Consider the following 20,970-nt stretch of genomic DNA (forward strand, 5'->3'; position numbering starts at 1 on the left):
TTTCATGTATTTTTACATTTTGTATTGATGGAACCTTCCAGGGACACAATGTCCAGAATTGTATATTTACACGTTGTCACTGCGCTGTTCACAAATCTAAACCATCACATAAATCATCATCCAATCACTGGAGATGGGAAATACAAAGAAGCTGTAAACACCATTAGCAATGAGCAGGAACTCCAGCAACACTGAGGCAAAAAAAGAAGGAAAAAGAATCTGTACAGCAGACCTCACCAACTGCTGATCCCATTTCCACTAAGCTCGGGGAAATGGTCGCTCAAAGCATTCAAAATGACACTGGGATGCAGTTACAGCTACAACAAGGTGACATTTCACTCGTGATTGGCTCAGACGAGGATGACAATACCAATGAGCTAGGACATTTTCACTGCTGTCTTGTTAGCACTGAGAAGTCGAGGACGTCAGTTTATTTTAATAGTTCAATTTCTGCTGAATGTCAAAAACGGATACGTTTACTGTCTTGGCGCTCACACAACTGACTGACTGAACATGTCAAATGTTTTTGCCTTACATTAGTTATATAACTTCTTTTTCAATAACTCAGAGTGGTATGCAATGATCCATCAGGTTATGGGACATAATTATTGCCACAGTCATTCCTTCAAATTAAAAGTGACTTTTTAAATTGAAAGTGTAGTAAATTATTGTCCTATGAATGCTGAACCTGCAACTCACCAGAATTGGACATGTTTTTTTCCTGAGCAACTCTCACTTCTCTAATAAACCCATTGTGCGCTCTGTGGATGTTACAGAATACCTATTAGACTTATATGTAATTACTCAGTGCTGTAAGAAAACTAAATTTAATTCAGCTGTACGGGGGTGCAGTTTGAGGTTTGAGGAAAGAAGAAACCACCAGAGCTAAATGAAAAAAACTAAAGCTAAACTGCTCAAAATGACACCATGCCAGCTTGCTTGACCCTTTCTCTGCCATTTGTTTAATATTCACTTTACTGCCTTTTTTTTCATCCCCGCTCCCTCACATGTTTGCTGGCGGCATCCTGGCAAGAAAGAGGAGCGAGAGAGATTTACACAAAGAGAGAGGAGGGCAACATAAGGGCTTTTCAAGGCAAACTAATGGAAGACTGGACTGCTCAACTACAGCCACAGGACACACTCTCGCTCTAACACACACACACACTTGCACACAAGCCCCATTAGACCAGATGACTGCCTTAGAGCCAGGTGGCATAGCACTAGCCTCTCTCTCTTTCTCGCCTTTTTTTCCCCTCTATCTGCACAGTCTGTCCCCAAGACAAAAACACAGTTTGCAGTATGCTATTTTACCGCACACACGCAGCCGCCTCCGGCCCGGCTCAGGCTGGCCTCGTCTGTCCTTGCCTCCAGGTTAGACAGGGCCCTGATACTGTGCTGCAGACACATTCTAGGAGCCATAACCAATCGCCCTAATCTAATCCTTGCATAGCCTGCCTCACTTTAAGCAACAGAAAGAGAGTCCATCATATACAGCTACATTTGACAACGCTCTGCAAACGCAATCGTCTTTCAGATTGTTTTCATAAATCCCTACATCCACACAGATGATCTGAACAGCAGGAAACCGATAAACCTTCTCATCCTCTTCTTTCAGCAACCCCCCCCCAAAAAAAAAGATAAAAAGAAAAATGTTCATCCCAGCCAAAATATTATTAAGCAGGAACTGCCTCACCCAATATTCTGCCATGAGGCTAATTCATGGGGTCCAGTGCAGAAAGCAGATGTCCACGCAGCTTTATTTATAATGAAATATAAACTGCTGTGCAACAGTAATTCAGTCTAGAGACACTATAAGGAAGAAATGTGTCAATCAAAGAATGCCGAATAAAAATCTGAAAAGAGAAATCCAATCCAACGGATTTGGTTTGCTGACAAAATCCCAAAGTTTAGTTTACGTAGCATTTTCAATGTATCCATAAAGCAAATTAGCACGGTGACCACAGTAAAAGTATGGTTTTATCTCCCCTCATTTAGACTGGCAATTTTAAATAAATCTCTAGAGGTGTCACTGAAATGGCTGCAAGACTTGCTTCCAGAAGCACTTTGATACCATATCAGCGTATCAGAGAGGAAAATTCCACTTTCACAAGAGCAAGAAGCTCTTTGTTCTCAATGAAACAACAATAAACGATCAGAAACTGAATAAGACAATCTGTGTGTCGTTTAGGTCATTTACAGATGGACTATAAAAGTGGGAATAACAGGGAAATTTCTGACGCAGCTTCTTCTCAAACAAGACTACGCCCACTTTGTTTAATGTTTTCTACGGCCAGCCATCCTTTTCTACTAGAGAGCTGACTGTCAGAAAACACAGAAACATGTTCTTCATCATTTTTCAAGAGCCAGAGGAGACATTGTCAAATGATTTGCTTTGGTTGACAAAGAGAAGGGAAAAAGATGCAAAGAAAGTCAGTTTACTGCTTCTATAATTACCAGGAAAACAGCAAGTCCTTCACGTAGCGCTGAAAGCAGCACATTTCTCTAAAAGCAGCTAAAGGTCAGGGATGCGAACATGTGTATGGCAACAAAAAAGAGACAGCTCTTAGATCATTATCTCAATATAAGAGTCTAATAAAGACACAAAATCCTGTGATGGCATAACTCACTATAGATTAGGCTACAACCCGTGTGAAAAAAAAAAGGATTTTGACCAGAAAACAAACTGCTGACACATGATTTATCATCATTTTAGCTGCCAGGGAACAAGTAATGAAATAAAGAAAACTGTATATAAAATAGTTAGTGCTGTGCTAACTCGCTAACTCGCCCAGTGTGTGGGGCTGGACGGCGCTAACACGTTAACGAGCTAACCGTGCTAGCACGTTGACGCCATGCAGCCCCATGCACAGGGCGGTCGAGCTCACTAACGGAGATTTGCCGCGTTAATGCGGTTATGGCGTTAACGTCATTTTAACCACATTAACGCTGACAGCACTAAAAATAGTATGATTACTTAATCGTGCCTCTTAGGTACTAATGGTTTACACCCTGGCCTAAATCAAATACAGAACAACAAAAAGTATTAACTCTAAATTTTGGGTTGAGAAACGAACAAAACAGAGAGAAAAGCTCGTAGTAGTAGACGTAGTCAGACAGAGACAAGGTCTGAACATTCCTGAAGCCCAAAACAGGTAATCACATACAATTAACCAAGCTAAAAAAAAAACAAACCCAAAAAACAACTCTGTCCTTTTTTACTCTATCCTCTGTCTCTCACTGGGGATGATCAGCACACAGAGAATAGATAAATGAGAAGAAATATACAGAGAGAGAGGAAGGAGGGCAGAAAGTGCAGAGCTTGCCCAGAGGGATAAGGTGATGGGATGAATGAGGTCAGAGTCCCTGCTTCACCTATTCACTGAAAAAAATCATAAACTGGGTGGATGGGAGAGAAGGGAGTGGCTGCTTAGATACTCAGCCACAGGCACGCACACACCCACAGTCAAGTCCACACCCACATTTTCCTGTCTCTTGGTGTGTCACTGACCAGGAACTCCACAGGGAAGAGATTAGGACTCGAGGCTACATAGCAGGATGTAAGGCTGTGTTATAAGAACCAAAAATGAGGGTGTTGTAAAGTGTCACAAACAAATCAAGCATAAGCAATAAAATGCTCTGTAGCCGCCTGATCCAGCCTCACATGTAACCGCAAACACGACCTGTCACAAGAACAGCGAGCCTTTGTGGCATCTGCTTTTCACGCACCCATTATCTGCTCAGAAACCACAGAAACACAGATCGCTGTCATCACCTCTCCGCCTCTCAGCTGGTGGTTTATTACATGTGGTTAGAGCTCATCCAACCACAAGCTACTGTGCCACAGCTCCTCGCTCTAACTGGGGAAAGGAATCAAACACCAGCCAGTGACTCATAAGCTTGGGAAACAGGGCTAAAGCTGTGAGTTAGACAGAGAAGGGGGAAAAAAAAAAGAGACGCTGGTCTTCGGTTATAAGAGCAGAATATGAATAAACAAATGAAGGTCAAAGGTAACTGCAGTAGACTAATCAGAATGAATAATTTCCCTCAGAACAGCACAAAGCTAATCAGTCAGTCACTGCAGCCTGTTGTCATCTGAACAGTACTGAAGAAAATAGCTGCTGGGGTTGAAATATCACATACCTCTGAGTTTCACTAAATGCATTCGTGTGAGAAAGAGAACCAGCGACCCAGATATAACTATAAAAGGTCAAGACTTTAGTTCCTGGTAAACAAAGAACTTATAAATCTAATTTTGTGATGATACAACAGGAAAATCAAGTGTCTACTCACTCTGGGATGCATGGAAAAAAGCAAGCCTGCTCAATTTTAGCGAACAACACAACAACAATTACAATGGTTAAATAAATAAATGAAAGAAAAAAAAAAGAGTTGAGGGTGGTGGAGGGTTATATTCATCCGCTGGGAAGTTTTTGACTCCAGGGTTAGGGCCAGTCTCTCTCCAGCCGGCTGTCTGAGGGTGCAGACAGGGGCAAAGAGAGCCCCTGGTAGCAGAGGACTCGCATGCCTGAAGAACGCTACATGGCAGCCTCAGGGCAAGCTACAGATAGCCCGACAACAGTTGGTTTGATGGCCAAAGGCTATTTTTCCATCATCTTGACCTGACCTGCACTAATCAGCCAATGAGTTTAAGCTTTCAGAGATATGAAGAAAGAAAAAAAATACAACTGGAAAGAAACCCAGGACAAAGAAAACAAAAGCATTGTTAGGGAAATTAATGCAAAAGAGGATTTGTTTTATCCTAATTATTTTGTTTTTATAAATCGCTATAAGGCAAAATCATAATTAAAAACCAATTAAACGCCTAGCCTCACAAAAATAATATAGTTTAGTGGCCTTACAGCTATGCCTGGTTAACAGTTTGTTAATGGCCACACATCAATGGACACAAATAATCCCACAATTATACCAGAAGCCAGCAGCGTGAGTCTGTTATCTAACTTGCTGACAGGTCCTGTTTTGATACTTTGGGTCACTGGATCATTTTATGATTGCAATATTGAAACTTTATCTGTTGATACACGCAAAAATACCATCATCACAAGCTACTGTGTTGGAAATGGCTACTACATCCTCTGGTGGCCTAATTATGGCCTTCCAGTGTATCCTGGGAAACAGGAAGTGCTTGGTGTAATTTAACAAAAGCTTAAGAGAAAGCTTAAGAGTGCAAACGACTCTTGTTCATTGATTACCGATGGTGAGCTATCGAGTTGGCTGACAGTTGACAAGATCCAGCATAAACTCTCACTCAGGAGTTTGTGTGGCAGAAGGAGTCAAAACATGAAATGCCAGGATCTGTTTGGATTACACTGCTTTCCACTGATCCTGTGAGGTATGATCATAAATGTTAATGTCTCAACCCCTTTTTTTAGAGTGCTCTGTGGGATATGTACTTAAGCTTCTCCACTGTGTTAAAACTAAAACCAAATCTGAATTTCGGTTTTGCTTTCAAATGGTCGTAACGGGACTTCCAGGGCGATCTAAAAATAGCGACAGCACTGGAAGCAGCCCAGAGGTACAAAAGGACGCGACCCTCGAGGCAAGAACATCCCAAATTAAATCTATGGCTCTTGTGTTTTTATTGTTGAGGTTTTTTTTGTAGAGCTCAGTACTCAGAAAATCACCTGCATGATTTAAGTGCAAATGTGAGGGTGTGATGTGTACAGCGAATGTAAACACTAGAACTGGAACAAAGAGTCAATCAGCTGATTAACAAGAAATCAATAGACTGGCTGTTTTGATTGGACAATTGTTGTTTTTCTTTAAGTGATATAAATTAAAATCAATACCATGCAGATTAATCTTAAAGTGCTGTTTTCTGCCTGTCTGCAGCTGCAGATTGTTTCTCTTCTAGTCTTCAAACAAAAGTAAAAGAATAAAAATTATTTTTTTAAAAACAGAAAGCCTTTTTTCTTCCCAGACAGTGATACCAGAAGGTCACAGGTCAGACAGTTAGACCAGTCTCAATGGGGACCAGGCAGCTGGGAGCACTGGCTCTCTGACCATTGAACAGGAAGCTCATTTTGTGTTTCCATTGGACATGACGTAAGTCCAGCTGCCAGCAGGAAAACAACATGTGCATGATCACAACACAACACAGCCCACAGAAAGAATCCCAGCACAGGGAATGGGAAGCAGGCCAACCCGCCAATCAATTTTCAACTTGAACTCTCACTTTGGCCGATTTCCTCACTCTTCTACTGGAGCACAGAAAGCTGGAGGCGCATATCTAATAAACAGAAGTGGAGAGAATGATTGGCAGGAAAGGGTAGAAGAACACGCTATATTAGAATTATTTTTCATCTCCTGTCAGCTGTGTTTTTTAGCCTCTTATATCATTCTGAACTCTCTTTCTGCAACCCCTGGCTCTTTTGAATGACTATATTTTTCAAGCACATACTCAAAGGAGGTACTCAAAATCTATGAATTATTTTTATGAAATCTATTTCACTCCAATGAAAATCCCTTCATTCCGCTGCAAAGTCAGGAGTGGAGACCTGACTTCAAAGCAAGGCTGAAAATAGCCAATAATCAGCTTTGTGTGAAGCCTGGTTGACATGCTTGCTGAATAATTCTCCAGCAGAGCTCAAAGTAGAAGTTAAGAACCAGTGTACTGGGGTTTCCTGCCACTTCCAGAGTTGCTCCAGCTGGCTATTCGCAAAAACTGGCATTGTTGCAATGAACTGAGGAACACGTGCTTGTGCAAAACAATGTCTGGAGCGAGAAATGAGGCACCGAAGCTCACGCTGACGTGTGCGGTCATTAACTGACCATTAAAAGTTGTAAAGTTAGATTAAAATAAACTTTGCAAGTGAAAAATGTGCTATAGTGGAAGTATTGTGGATTTCTTTTATTGAAACAAAATTGCTCTGGCTGTATAATTATGTGTTCTTACATTTTTTTAAGCAGTTAATGGCTGCAAACGATCTCTAAACCTATTTTTTATAATAGTCAGTCAAATTGGCAAAAATCTGATATATTCTTATTAGAGCAAATTTAGCCCATTCATTGTGCTGCTGATAAATGTCATATTCTTAATTAAGATTGTTCCTCATTGAGAAATAGTTTATTTGAATGACTGATTTAATAAATGACAACAAAATATATTTTGAAAAGCTAAAACGAAAAAAAAAATGCAAGAAAATGTGACATTTTTAAGAAGTCACATTCTTAAAAATGTGACTTCTTAAAAATGTCACATGTCGATGGTTCTTTTGAAGCGCTGAGAAACCGTCGTCGCCCCCTCCTCCATCCTTCCCCTCCTCACATTATACTAAGTGCTGGGGAAAATAACAACCAATGGGACTTCAAAATGCATCAGCATCAAAAAGCCATTTAATCATTGCTCTGCCTCCCTCTCTCTCTCCTTCCTCCAGCCCTCATGCCAAATACCATTTCATGTCTCTGGGGAGCAGGAAACATTTAATAAAACTTCTCTAATCGAGTTCAGCGGCAAAGAGCTGTGTGTCCTCGCTTTGTGCTTGTCATCTCTCAAAGACTTCTTCTGCGAGACCCAGTTCGTCAAACGGTTTTATTCTCCAAGGCCAAACTGATGTTTTGGGGTTTTTTATGTAAGTAGACCTGACAAAAATTGACCTCATTGTGCCTTTTACGCTTTGGCTTCAAGCCCAAAAAAATATATAAAGTTTCAGGAACAGCTCAGGGCTACACACAAAGCCTGATCATTTCATTTGACTGCCATTTCATTCAACGCAAAGTTTACCAAATGTAGAATTTACGCAGCAGTTCATTGGTACCATGTGGAAATACATGCATCTTGAACTGGTGCACACTGGAGCCTGGAGCATGTGTGTTTTTGCCATGTTAAAATACCAAGATGTCAGCATTTTAGGTTAACAAAGAGTATTTTGGAAGAAGAAAATATGCAAGCCGGTGTTTCGCCATGTAAAATATGAAGAATTTGCATCAGCATCCAGCATCAGCGAGTACTCAGAGTTAATTATTGACCGCTGTGGTATATATTGGTAAAATGGTTTCAGGGTGGCTTATTAAAAGAGAGGTTAAAATGGCAGCAGTAGCTTTTAACTGAGCTGTTTTAAAGTTTGAAAATAGCTTCATTTTAATGCCACTAAAAGGTCTGCAATTTAACTGGAATGACGACAAACTCAAAGGCGGTGCTCGTGTCATCCTCTAGGACAGCTGGACCGAGTGACTCTCTTTGAACAGATCTGTCTTCTGTAAGCTGCTGAGATGCTCAGCCGCCTGAGACTCTGCTGAATGATACCCGACGCACCGCATGTGTTGCTGAAGCAGTCATTTTTCAAAAGCTACTACTGCTGTCTGAATATCTGTGAGCTCACTTCTTCCACAGTGAAGGGTTGTCGAGTGCGTGGGTGTAAACTTTTTAAGAAGTACCTCACGCTCTCTCCTCTTACTATTCATTCTCACCTTCCTTTAAAAGCCCCATTTTGTGCATTCTTCTTTAAAACGTTTTAGCTTTCATTTCTTTTCCACAGCACTTTTCTCTCAGATGTATTATCAGGTCGCTGCAGCTCTGACCCTTCGCCTCCTCCCTACTGAATGCTAGCGGGACCTGAACTTCTCAGGGGGCTGCAGACTCAGTGTACGTCATTCTGGATAACAGTGTATAATGCTGAAAAGGGTACAGACTACAGATATAAGCGAAACTCTGTACTGACTGCAGCCAACTGAAAGCCTGATCCCTTGACTGCTGCATTTTGGAGACATGTACGGTCAGGGCCTTTTTGTGCACTGCAAAGGCTACACACACTTGCACACAAAAGAGAACGGCAGAAGAAGCACATTTACACTTTGGGAAACAAACAAACAAACTCGCCTTCAGTTAAATTCTCATATACAAATATTCCTTCATTTTCACTAACACAATATTTGGGATCATTGGCCTTGCAAAAAAAATATATGCGCATGATGAACAGTCGAAGAGTCCAGAATGGTCTCAGAAGGCAAATCTGACAGCTGGTAAACTGCAAAATGAAGGATTGGGAATTGGTTTATAAATCCTAATTTAAATACTAAAAAAGAAAAATCTCAGCAAAGTGTTTCCAGTTGACTTAACGGTGAAGCTATAAGTGGGAAACTAACACTTTTCATCTATTTGCTTCTAATTATTTGCCGTTCTAATGCGGCCTTGTTGTCAGCTAATGGCAAACAAAACAAAGAGCTGACAAAAGTGGGCGTCGAGCAGCCCATACATCTATTATAAAGATGTTTTAACGGGCTTTAGACATTTCCATTTAACACAATGGAACATAAACGAAATTGTAACGCCGCAGATTTATACCTTAAGACAGATTAGACTCTCTGTCGTCACAGCTGTGCGACATCATGTGGTGACAGTTTCAAATCCTGTAACAGTCCAATGAAAATCCCTATCTGGAGCAAACTGTCCCAATATAAAGCTCTTATTAGACAAAGGAAAATATACCAGTTCTGATATGTTTACAATAAATTCTGTCTTCAGATCTTTCTATGCTGTTTTTTTAATTACATACCTCACACAGAAGAACATCAGTACATGAGTCCCTGAAGAAAAATCATGTAAAAAAAAAAACCCAAGTCTTGAAAACCACAGGATAGTGACAAGCAACAAAAGGATCTGTCACTGAAACAGCACCTAATTGTGTCAACTATCTGTTTCAATAGATGGTTTAAGATTTTATTAAGTCAAGGACAATGCTTTTTTTTAGGCATTTAATTAAATGTAAAGGATACTTAAAATTGTCCTTTTAATAGATGGTATAAGATCCCATATTATGGATGAGACGCCAGTAAAAACTTCTCAGGGTTTTTCTCTTAAATTCTCACTTTAAGAGCGTTATGGCACTCTTAATGTTACACATTTACATGCAAGATGGCGCCTGTGTGTTCGGCACGCCGTCTATCGCTCTCCTTTATTTGTTTTGTTTTATTGTTTTTAGTTAACTTTGTGTTACATGTGTGTTGTACTTTTTCCTATGATCGCCAGACATTATTGGAAATAGGTTTATCCATCCGGATGTCTGACCGGCCTGAATATGACAACCAAGGCTTTTTTCCTCCCTATCTGGAACCAATACCACCGTACTGGCGTTCCCTACCACCGTCACCGGATCTGCGGAAGCGACGCAGGAGACGGGGAAACCGTGGAGGTCGTCTTGTGAAGCTGAAATCCTGGATATCTCATTTTCCCCATGAGCTCCGCTGCATCCGCCGCTTTTGTCCGCGACTATTGGTGCCATTGCGTGCCTTGGATCCGGTGGACTCCTGGCTGGTTCCTGTTGTTGGGTCTTTCGAAAATGGTCCAGCAAAACTCTCTCCTCTACGACATATGCGCTGGCGCGGAGTTGACAAGAAAAATCTTCGACCGGTGGATCTGGTTGCTAATGCCTCGGAAGTTTTGGACCCAGTTCCTCTCAGGCTGGGTCTAATAAATAGCAGGTCGGTGGCCAACAAGACCTTCATATTGAAGGATTTTTTTATTTCTCGTGTTCTGGATTTACTCTTCCTGACTGAAACCTGGATTTCTCCCGGTGAGTTAAGCGCTTTCATTGAACTAGTACCCGCTGACTGTACCTTTTTTAATGTTCCGAGAGCTTCTGGTCGCGGAGGAGGGCTTGCTGTTGTTTTTAAGGCTGACTTGGACTTGAAGCAGCTTTTCCCTTCGTCTCGCTACACCAGTTTTGAACTCTGTTTATGTAAACTGGGCCACTCGCCTTCGTTGTTATGTGCGATTGTTTATCGCCCGCTGAAATATAACAAGGTGTTCTTATCAGAGTTCTCAGAGTTTCTTGCTGATTGTGCATCACGGTATGACCAGATCCTCCTGCTTGGTGATTTTAACATTCACGTTTGCTGTCCGGGGAAGCCCCTGGCCAAGGACTTTCTGGACTTAGTGAACTCTTTTAATTTTGTCCAATCTGTTAGTGGTGCCACTCAAGAATGTGGTCACACACTGGACTTAGTTTTATCTCATGGTTTATCTGTTTGCAATGTACGGGTTGAAGATGCAGTATTTTCTGATCATATGCCTATCTTATTTGATATTGCTCCTTCTAACGCTTTTGCAAATCAGGCTGCACCTGTTCGATGTTATCGTGCCTTTGGCTCTGATTCTGCCGAACGGTTTTCTATACTGTTTGACAAATTAATGTCTTATGCCCCTGAGTTGCCCACTGCAGATGACCTACTTTTGTCTTTTGACTTTGCTTGTAAATCTGTGCTTGATGTTGTTGCCCCTTTGAGACTAAGAAAATGTAAATCTAAGACTAGTCCTTGGTTAACAGATCGTACCCGAGCTATTAGAAGACAATGTAGGAAATGTGAAAGACAATGGAAAAAAGACAGATTGCATGTCTCCCTGGAAGCCCTAAAGATTAGTTGGAAAACTTATCAGAGGGCAGTTAAGGCCGATAAACACTCCTACTTTTCTCAATTTATTTCGGCCAACTCTCACAACCCTCGTGTTTTATACAATACGATTAATTCTGTACTTAACGTGGAGGGTTACAACCTTTTGCCGTCCTCTGAGGCTATGTGCAATAAGTTTATTACCTTTTTTGTGGACAAGATTGCTAGCCTGAGGCCTCTGATTCCACCTATTGTTGAGCCGGCCATGCATCCTCCTTGCTCAAGCCTATTCCCTGCTTTTGCACCGATTTCTCTGCGCGACTTAGAGGAGTTGGTGCTACATGCTAAGCCCTGTGGCTCCCCGAATGATGTTGTTACTCCCCGCTTTCTCCAAAAAGTATTTCCCATCATTGGACCTTATATCCTGAAAATTATCAATACTAGTCTGTTAACCGGTCAAGTTCCTAGTGGGTTTAAACATGCAGTCATACACCCCTTACTTAAGAAACCTGGCCTTGATAGTTCTACTATGTCAAATTTTAGACCTATCTCCAAGCTTCCCTTTTTAAGCAAGATCTTGGAGAGGATTGTACATACCCAACTGTTGGATTATTTGAACGATTCGCAACTGTCTGAAATCTTCCAATCTGGTTTTAAGCCCTTTCACAGTACGGAGACAGCTCTTGTTAAAGTTATGAATGACATTCTTGTTGCTACTGATCGTGGTAAATATGCTGTGCTTGTGTTATTGGACATGACAGCTGCATTTGACACAGTGGACCACGACCTGCTGATCTCCCGCTTACACCACTGTGTGGGAATTTCTGGTTTGGCATTGTCATGGATAAAATCATATCTTTCCGAAAGGAGTTTTTGCGTCAAGCTGGGACTGGCCGCTTCCTCTGTGGCCCCTCTGCTTTGGGGTGTGCCCCAGGGATCTATCCTTGGGCCATTATTTTTCTCGCTGTATTTACTCCCCCTTGGTGCGATTTTTCGTAAACACGGAGTGTCATTTCATTTGTATGCCGATGACTGTCAGCTTTACTTACCTTTTAGTCATTTGGATATCTCCCCATGTCAATCACTGCTTGACTGTCTTAGCGATATTAAATTATGGATGGCAAATAATTTTTTGAATTTTAATGGTCACAAAACGGAAGTAATTTTATATGGCCCGCATCGTTCTACTGATACCCCAGATGTTGATTTTGGTGATTTGACCTCTCATCTGAAAAGTTCAATCACTAATCTTGGTGTTAAACTTGATTCTGCGCTTACTTTTGAAGGTCATGTAAATGGGGTGGTAAAATCAGCTTTTTATCACCTCAGACGCCTGTCGAAGGTTAAGCCTTTCCTTTCTAAACCCAATTTGGAAACTCTTATTAATGCTTTTATCACCTCACGTCTGGACTATTGTAATTCCCTTTTAATAGGGGTCGGGTCGGGCACCTTGTCACGCCTGCAGTTAGTGCAAAATGCGGCGGCGCGATTTTTAACTGGTAGTAGGAAATTCGATCACATCACTCCGGTTCTGGCTTCCTTGCATTGGCTTCCCATTGAATTTAGGGTTCGTTTTAAAGTCCTTTTATTGGTTTTTAAATCTTTAAATGGTCTGGCTCCTGTCTACTTATCTGATTTGCTGAAGCCACATGTTTCTCCTCGCTCGCTCCGTTCAGCTGAGCAGCTGCTGCTGTCGGTCCCTAAGTCGCGGCTGAAATGCAGAGGAGACCGTGCCTTTTCAATTGCGGCTCCGATGCTCTGGAATAACCTTCCCCTCCAAATTAGACAAGCGTCATCAGTGCAGGTCTTTAAGTCCAGATTGAAAACCTATTTTTATTCCCTGGCTTTTAACTCTGTAGGAAACTGACACCTTCTTATTTATTTTATGTAATGATTTTATGGTATTTTTAATTTGGTAGTTGTTTTGATCTGTGTTGTTCAGCACTTTGGTCTGCCTGGTGTGTTCTTAAAGTGCTATACAAATAAACGATGATGATGATGATGATACAGGAAGCTTCAGAAACCTTGAAGCCTTTGGTTCATTATTTCTGAATCTAAAAACCTTTATGGGTTCCTGGGGCCCTTGTGATGCCTCTCAGTTGTATTCTTATTAGAATGTGGTGACTGGAGCACACAAAAAAAGGGATAACAAGCAGATCTCTCCTTGCAGGAAACAGAGGCAGCAAGTGCAGAGCAAACATCATCCTTATTTAATGCAGGCACTTTATCTGAGTTCCTTTAAGAGTTCTTTGGCACTGCACATTACCACAGAAAACTTTTTGACACATCACACTTAATTAGATGATTTCTACAAAACAAGCATGTAGAGCTGACGCCATGAAACTTCAGAAAAGGATCCGCATTAAATCTAGCAGGTCGGATAGAGTGCGTGTATGAACCACGCAATACAGCCTTAACATTACACAAACCCACCAAATAAATGTCACCCACTGAATCACATCTTTCAGTCACATTTACAGCCACGCTCTGTCTCACACACACACTTTTTTTTTTCTCTCACAGACACACAAAGTCACAGCTTTTCCACTCACACGTTCTGTTCTGAAACCACAGGCACCACAAATAGCCATCATCACCTCTCTGCCTCTGTGCATCTTGTCTGGCAGCTTATTACATGTAGTTAAACTCAGCCATCCAGCAGTCACCCCCACCCCCAAAGAGAGTACATCTCCATCCTCCATGCTAGAACCCAAAATCAGAAAGCGACCGTCCTTGGTGTGTAACTATTATCCAGGAACATGTTGAGTTTAGATTGATTGACTGAGTAATTTTCTGGAGAGGCCATGAGTTCATTTGTATATGAGCAAAAGTAAATTTTGTTTTGTTTTTTTAATGACAGACATCTCCTAAGGTGGTAAATTAAATAAATTAAAAGGCTCAGACAACTAAAGCATAATGACAGAGAATGTATATAATAGTTACCAGTGCTACTTTGTGGTTGGTCGGTTTATTATTTAGTCATTTAGAAATACAGCTGAAACAAAAACTACCATCATGAGATCCAAGAGACCTTTAAATTGTTAGTTACAAGTAGATACTTCTTTTTCTGAAATTCTGAACTTCCGTTTTTTTTAGACAGAAAAAGAAAAAAAAAAGAGGGAAAACAGTACATTTTTTAATCTAAACAGAAACACTGGGAAAAGTGTTGAACGTCTATATTAGTTGAAAACAATTTAACCACAGTGTTGGTCAAGTTACTTGAAAAAAGTAATCAGTAACTAATTACCGATTACTTCCCCAAAAAAGTAATCCCGTTACTTTACTGATTACTTATTTTCAAAAGTAATTAATTACTTAGTTACTTAGTTACTTTTTAAAAACACGATTTACAACCTGAATAGGTGATAAAGCGATAGATCTTTCAGCCCAATTTCTCTTTTTCTGCATAATCCATCATACAAAATGTAATCAAATGGAAAAGTCTCTTTTTAAAACTTGTTTTATTAGTTTTAATCTTTTAACTTTATGCATCAAGCAAACATTTAATTATATGCACCATTCTCTGACTGGAAGAAATTTGTTTAACATTTAAACTTATTTTCTGCACATTCCAGCACATAAAATATTTTTTTTGTGTGTGTTTACACTCACTCTTTTAAATAGATGCAAGTAAAACACAGCAGAAAATAAATGAAATCAAAGACTCAGCGGTCCTGTTGCTCTATTTTCACCTGTAAAGCAGGAGTGGCGTAGGCGGAGGTTTACCCTGGTGCAGGTGTGCCGCGGTCAGTTGAAGAATCCGCGAGTTTCTCTGTGAATTTCCCATTACCTCGTAGCGCACTCGGTGCTTGCTTGGAAGTTTAGGGGGAGTTTTCACTGTAAAAAGAAGTTTTCTTCCCACGCACAACGGACGCTAATGTTTTTGTCACTTTTTATGGAATCAAACTCAAAGTAAGGTCAGTACTTCCACGCTTTAAACGCTGCACGCTCATACTCTCTCCTGCACTCGATATATGATCCATTGTTGATCTGCACACAGCTGTTGTCACAAACGTCGCACTTGCTTACGTCATTGTCATGAGACATTCTTGCAAAAAATCACGGTTTTAGTAACGCAGTAACGCAGCGTTCCTACGGGCAAGTAACGGTAATCTAATTACCGTTTTTGCAATAGTAATCCCTTACTTTACTCGTTACCTGAAAAAAGTAATCAGATTACCATCTCTGTTTAACCATTTTTAAATGTTTGCTAGACAGAACTTAAAAAGACAGAAAGTAACTAATAACTAAATACTTAATCAAAAAGTATGCACACAGGATGCCCAAGCTGACCACACATCAATTTAGATATACTGGAGACATGTATAAGGTAAACGAGTATGATAGCTTTAGTTTATACTCTGAATATCCTAATAAAGTTCCTTTCAAGTAGATGAAACACTACTAAAACAGGACCACCATAAACAGGAGGAGTACTTTTAGACTTTCACCCCCATTAATGTGAAAAGTGGCTGGTGTCTGGAGGAAAACCAACAATAACACAATATCACAGTGATGTTTTAATGATTCCCACTTGGAGCTTGTCAGCTCAGGAGTCAGGAGTCAGATGGAGCAGCAGCTCTGGAGCTGGCACACATTCAGAATCTTACTTAAGCAGACATTAACAGGGTGGATCATTGCTGACAAGGGGGTATGAAACCATTTTTGCAATAAAGGAGGGTCTTTTTAACTCTGTACTATTACGCCAACACCCACAGTCATTCTCAAACGACTCCACCCTCTCAACTATAAACTAAACAGTTATACAGTATGTTTTAACCTCAAGGCATCTAATGAGGCAAACATACATACTAAATCCCTAAACTCCTCTCTAACATCGAATTGCAAAATTGTTCTTAAACTGTATAGATACCAAACATCTTATACAGCAGGAGGCTTTAAAAAAAGAAAGAAAGAAAGGAATAAAGGCACAAAGATGTTCTGGCTGTATGTGTTAAGAAACGATATTCCAGAAAAAGGAGGGATGGGAAAAGCTGTTAAATCCACCAACAGACCGTCTGGACTTAGAGGGTTTCACAGCACTGGCCATGAAATCTCCAACACACCACTGTCAGCTGGCAGGAGTCTGCACGCACACACACAAGCAGCCCTGGGATTAATCCTGCATTTGGTTGGCATCCACCAGCAGGCTCATGTAGATCCAGCTGAATATCAAAACATATTTGGAAGGGATTTTTCAGGACAGGAATTAACAGCCGCAGAACCTAAAAGAGCTCAGATAAAAACACTACCTCCAAAGTAGGACCAACGGCTTTTTCACACGCAATGATTACTGTTAGGAACACAGGGAAATACCTCCTTTTAATGTACATACTATAGATTAGCTACACATATGACTGTAGATGGGGAAAAATGCAGAAGAAGGTGCTCTCAGTTTAATGTACTGAAGCCGCTTTAATGTCAAAATCTAGAGCGTTTCCACATTGACACAGTGATAAGGACACTTCAAAGTTTGATAACAGAACTGACCTTGGATGCTTGAGGTTAACAAACAGGATGAAACATTTCTGGGGAAGACGTCCCAGTAATTTAGAGACTTGGGGGAAAGTTTTTTTGAGGTCATTCAGCAAGAGACTCTTTCACTTCTTAGACTTCATTCAAAGCACTAAACATGGAAAAGTACTAGCCCATGTGTAAATACATAATGCAACAAACCTATAAAATATGAAACTTGTTTGAAATATTCATTTCAGTGGTCAGAAGGAAAAGACTCACACTTGGGCTAACTGCAAGGGGGCTTTAAAAGCACAGGAAAAATCTTACTCCTTGAGGCTAAATATGGACAAACAGGCTGTAATCAATCAGCGCACACAAACCTTTAAAATGGTCAGAGTTTAAAGGACTGTATAAATATGTGTCCATGACTTCACAGAGGAATCTCCCCAAACTATGGGAGAGGCTTTCTTCACGACAGCTGGGAAGGAAGCCAGGCGCATACACAGCATGCACTGGGGCTCATGTCACCAGCTGAACCTACACATGTCCAGACAGGTCGCCTTTCTTATCTTACGCTTTCATTTAGACAGGCTGATTCCTACAAGAGTGGCTGCTAGTGCTGCGCAATACTTCAAATATTATTATCGAACCAATACCAAGTAGATACATGGTGTATACATGGTACAGACTAGAGCAGGGCGATATGACCAAAAATATTTATCACGATATACATTTGAAAATTTGCGATAACGATATAACTGACGATATAATTGACACTAGACAAAATACTTTACAACTCCACAACTTTATTAGTGCAAAACAAAAAAATCTATGTATTTTCACTTAAACAAGCAGCTGTTTTTTATATCCATTAAGTTATATAAAAATGTAACAGTGCAAATGCAAATTCCTTGCTGACAGTTTAACCAAAAGGCATTTCCAGTGGAAACTGGCCGACATATCCTCAGCATAACCATGTATAATATCCACAAAACTTAAAGAGGTTATACACACACAATACGGTAATATTATGTTGAAGCACAGTACGTATCACTCCGCGAGGCTCCTCCCTACGATAGCCGTAATGCTCCGACAATCCATCAAGCGGTGCGGCTTCGTAGCTTAGCAAAGTCGTACTAAAACATTTGACAGATTTTCGAGCGCCGTTTACCACATAAAATCGTTTCGAGGTCAGTAAACACAACCAGAATTCATACATAAGGCACACGGGATTATAAGGGGCACTGTCGATTTTCAGAAAAATCAAAGGATTGATTTTAAGTGTGCCGTATTTTCCAAATAACACGGTAACAACGACGGCCCGCTAGCATGCTCTACCAAAAATAGTGCTTTGTTGTGTATCTGACGGACAAAAGCTAAACTAGTTCCACACCACTGAAGTTGCAGCATTTTTACAAACCAATTCTGGTTCATCCGTTTCATTCAACGATCCGCTTTTGCCCTTCTCATTCTCCGTCGCCGCCATGCTTTTTCCGCCATGTGCGTATTAGGGCTGCCACAAACGATTATTTTGATAGTCGACTAGTCACCGATTATTTTTGCGATTAGTCGCCTAATCAGATCATGCATCCATTGGACGTACAACTACAGCTTATTGCACCAGCAGCATCTGCTCTTATATAACTATCATTAGCTTACAGCTTTAAGTGTTTAAGGTATGTGCTAACTAAAAATAAAGACAAGATGACAGTTTATTGAAGTTTAATGAAATTTGCAGATTATTCATTGGAGTTTAATAAACTCAGCCGTCTGCTCCTTGCTATCTAAAATATAACAGGACACCGGAGTATATTCTCGAGCATCTCACACTTCTGATAATCAGCTGTCTGCTTGACGTTTATTCAACTGTGTAAAAACTATAACTTTAACCTCAGCCAAACCGATTTACTCAGGAGCAAATAAAATACTGAAAAAAGCCAAACAATAACATTTTTAAGTTATCTAAGGCTACGTTCACACTGCAGGTCTTAATGCTCAATTCCGATTTTTTTTATCAAATCCGATTTTTTTGTCTGCTTGTTCACACTACAAACAAAATGTGACAGCAAACGCGCTCTCGTGTGAACGCTCAAAGTGGCCCGCATGCGCAAAAGAAGACGTCACACACAACGCGCTCTTGTTAGACCCAGAGCAAACAATATTGTTTGACTGATGGCCTTAATATAAAGACTTCGGACTTTACGTTTCCCAATTTTTGCTTTAAGTTATTTTGTTATTTACATAATAATGTAAATAACATTATAGTTGGCGTCTGTCTCGTGTCAGTGACGTAAAAGACGGATTTAATGCGACATGACCATTCAAACAGCAGTCGCTTTCTAAAACATCGGATATGTATCGGATTCAGTACCACATACGAAAGTGACCCAGATCGGATTTGAAAATATCGGATTTGTGCCGTTCACACTGTCATGCCATGATCGGATATGGGTCAAAAAAAATTGGATTTGATGCGCTTTCGCCTGCAGTGTGAACGTAGCCTAAGTGACTTATATATCATGTTTAACCTGAGTAGCGAAAGACGGCGGTGGGTTTGAAAACGATTTTCCGGCAGTCCGGTGTTCTCACCGGCTCTAGTGAGCCTTGCCCCCGGCTCGCTATCGAGCTGGTGGGTAACAGACGTCTCCGAAAACGTCGGAGCGCTTTTGAAAATATGTGGTGTCTGAGCAGATATTTGAGATTTACACAGCTACATTCTTGCCTGAAAATATGTTAAACGTTTATTTTGTGACCCAGAAAGAATAATAAGAGTAATATTAAAACTAACTAGCTGCCGCCATTGTTGGAAACTGAGCAGGGCCGCGCTGGACCGCGCTATGAATTCTGGGACACAGCTTCTTCTTCTTCGGGGTTTAGCGGCAGCTGGCATCCTTGTACATGCAGTGCTGCCATCTTCTGTTTCAGTCCGTTATTACACTCTTAAATCCTACTACCTATTCCTGCGTCTTTTGGCATCTTACAAAGCTTCAAACGACGCGTCGACTATTAAATCAGTCGTCGACGATTTTGATAGTCGACGTAATCGTGACTAGTCGACTAATCGTGGCAGCCCTACTGCGTATGAAAACAAAAGCACTGCGCATGCACTTTTACCTATATTCTATCGCAATATTTCATTTTCTTATCGTTGCCCAACATTATACTGGTATTACCGTGAACAGTATGATATGGCCCAGCCCTAAAACAAAGTATAGATTTTATTCTGCTGGTACTGATTCAATAAAATATCAGCCTCGGTATCGATACTATTGATATTTGCATCGGTCAGCCCATCGGTCACTAGCAGCTGCTGCTTCAGATGTAACCACGGACTTTTGGGATTGGGTAGTTGACAGGTTTTAAGGGGGCTTTTGAGAGCAGTTGGCTTGTAAAAGTTATTTTCCACTGATTCAAAATGAACAAAATGAACCTTTGACCATGAGGCTGACTGACTGCAGTGAGTCAGTATTTCTATTTATAGTTGAACCTAATGACCATTTTAAGTAGTGATGAACGAGTATAACCATTTCCCTATTAATCAACGAACTTAATCTCAACAAAGATATATAAGCAGCTAATACTTAACCTTGTTTTTGTTACACCAATTATTTGAGACACAACAAAATTGAATAACCCAAACACACTCTACCAGTCACTGTGCAATCAAACATTTTTCACATCTGCAATTATCCGTGCATGTTCTTACCGGTAACATCTCATTTTCTTTTCTCCTTTCTTAAGCAAGGCTGATTAATGGATTGCACGTACTGGTGTACAGTTCTCCACTGCCATTCCTTAATCAGTTTTTTGATCTCGGTAATCTTTCACCGTCTTATTTGTAATCATTCCAGCAGCGCTTTGGCAAGAAATCAAATGCCACAGCAATAAAGCATATTCAATTTAAGTTAACTTGTATTGACTGGCAGGCTGGCTGACCTCCCACCATATATCACTGCACCTCCTCCATTCTCTCCATCCTTCATCCTGCTCAATTACTCATTTGAAATCAGTGCCTGAAAAACACATACATGCCTTGCAAGAGTTCTAAAACAACCCAAAAAATAAAATAAAAAAGAAAATATGATTGCAAAATGACATAAAAGAGGTAGAAAATGAAAGAACAGAGGGAATTATAGGAATTAAGGAAAGAAAAAATAGAGAAAACGC

General features: G+C 40.5%; 1 protein-coding gene and 1 long non-coding RNA gene across 2 annotated transcripts in view; both read right to left on the reverse strand.

Annotated features, from left to right (window-relative positions):
* The window catches only part of arhgap5 (Rho GTPase activating protein 5), a 57,482-nt gene that overhangs the window by 24,820 nt on the left and 11,692 nt on the right, over positions 1 to 20,970 (reverse strand). The gene's annotated exons all lie outside the window — the stretch shown is intronic.
* On the reverse strand, positions 1,011 to 20,970 carry LOC146365227 (uncharacterized). The gene is made up of 2 exons (XR_014798524.1): positions 12,101 to 20,970; positions 1,011 to 10,028 (listed from the first exon to the last, which is right to left on the reverse strand). It is a non-coding gene; the product is annotated as an uncharacterized LOC146365227 (long non-coding RNA).

The sequence above is a fragment of the Perissodus microlepis genome, chromosome 19, assembly GCF_051167445.1.
Source record: "Perissodus microlepis isolate ML-2025 ecotype Zambia chromosome 19, ASM5116744v1, whole genome shotgun sequence".
NCBI classification, from domain to species: Eukaryota; Metazoa; Chordata; class Actinopteri; order Cichliformes; family Cichlidae; genus Perissodus; species Perissodus microlepis.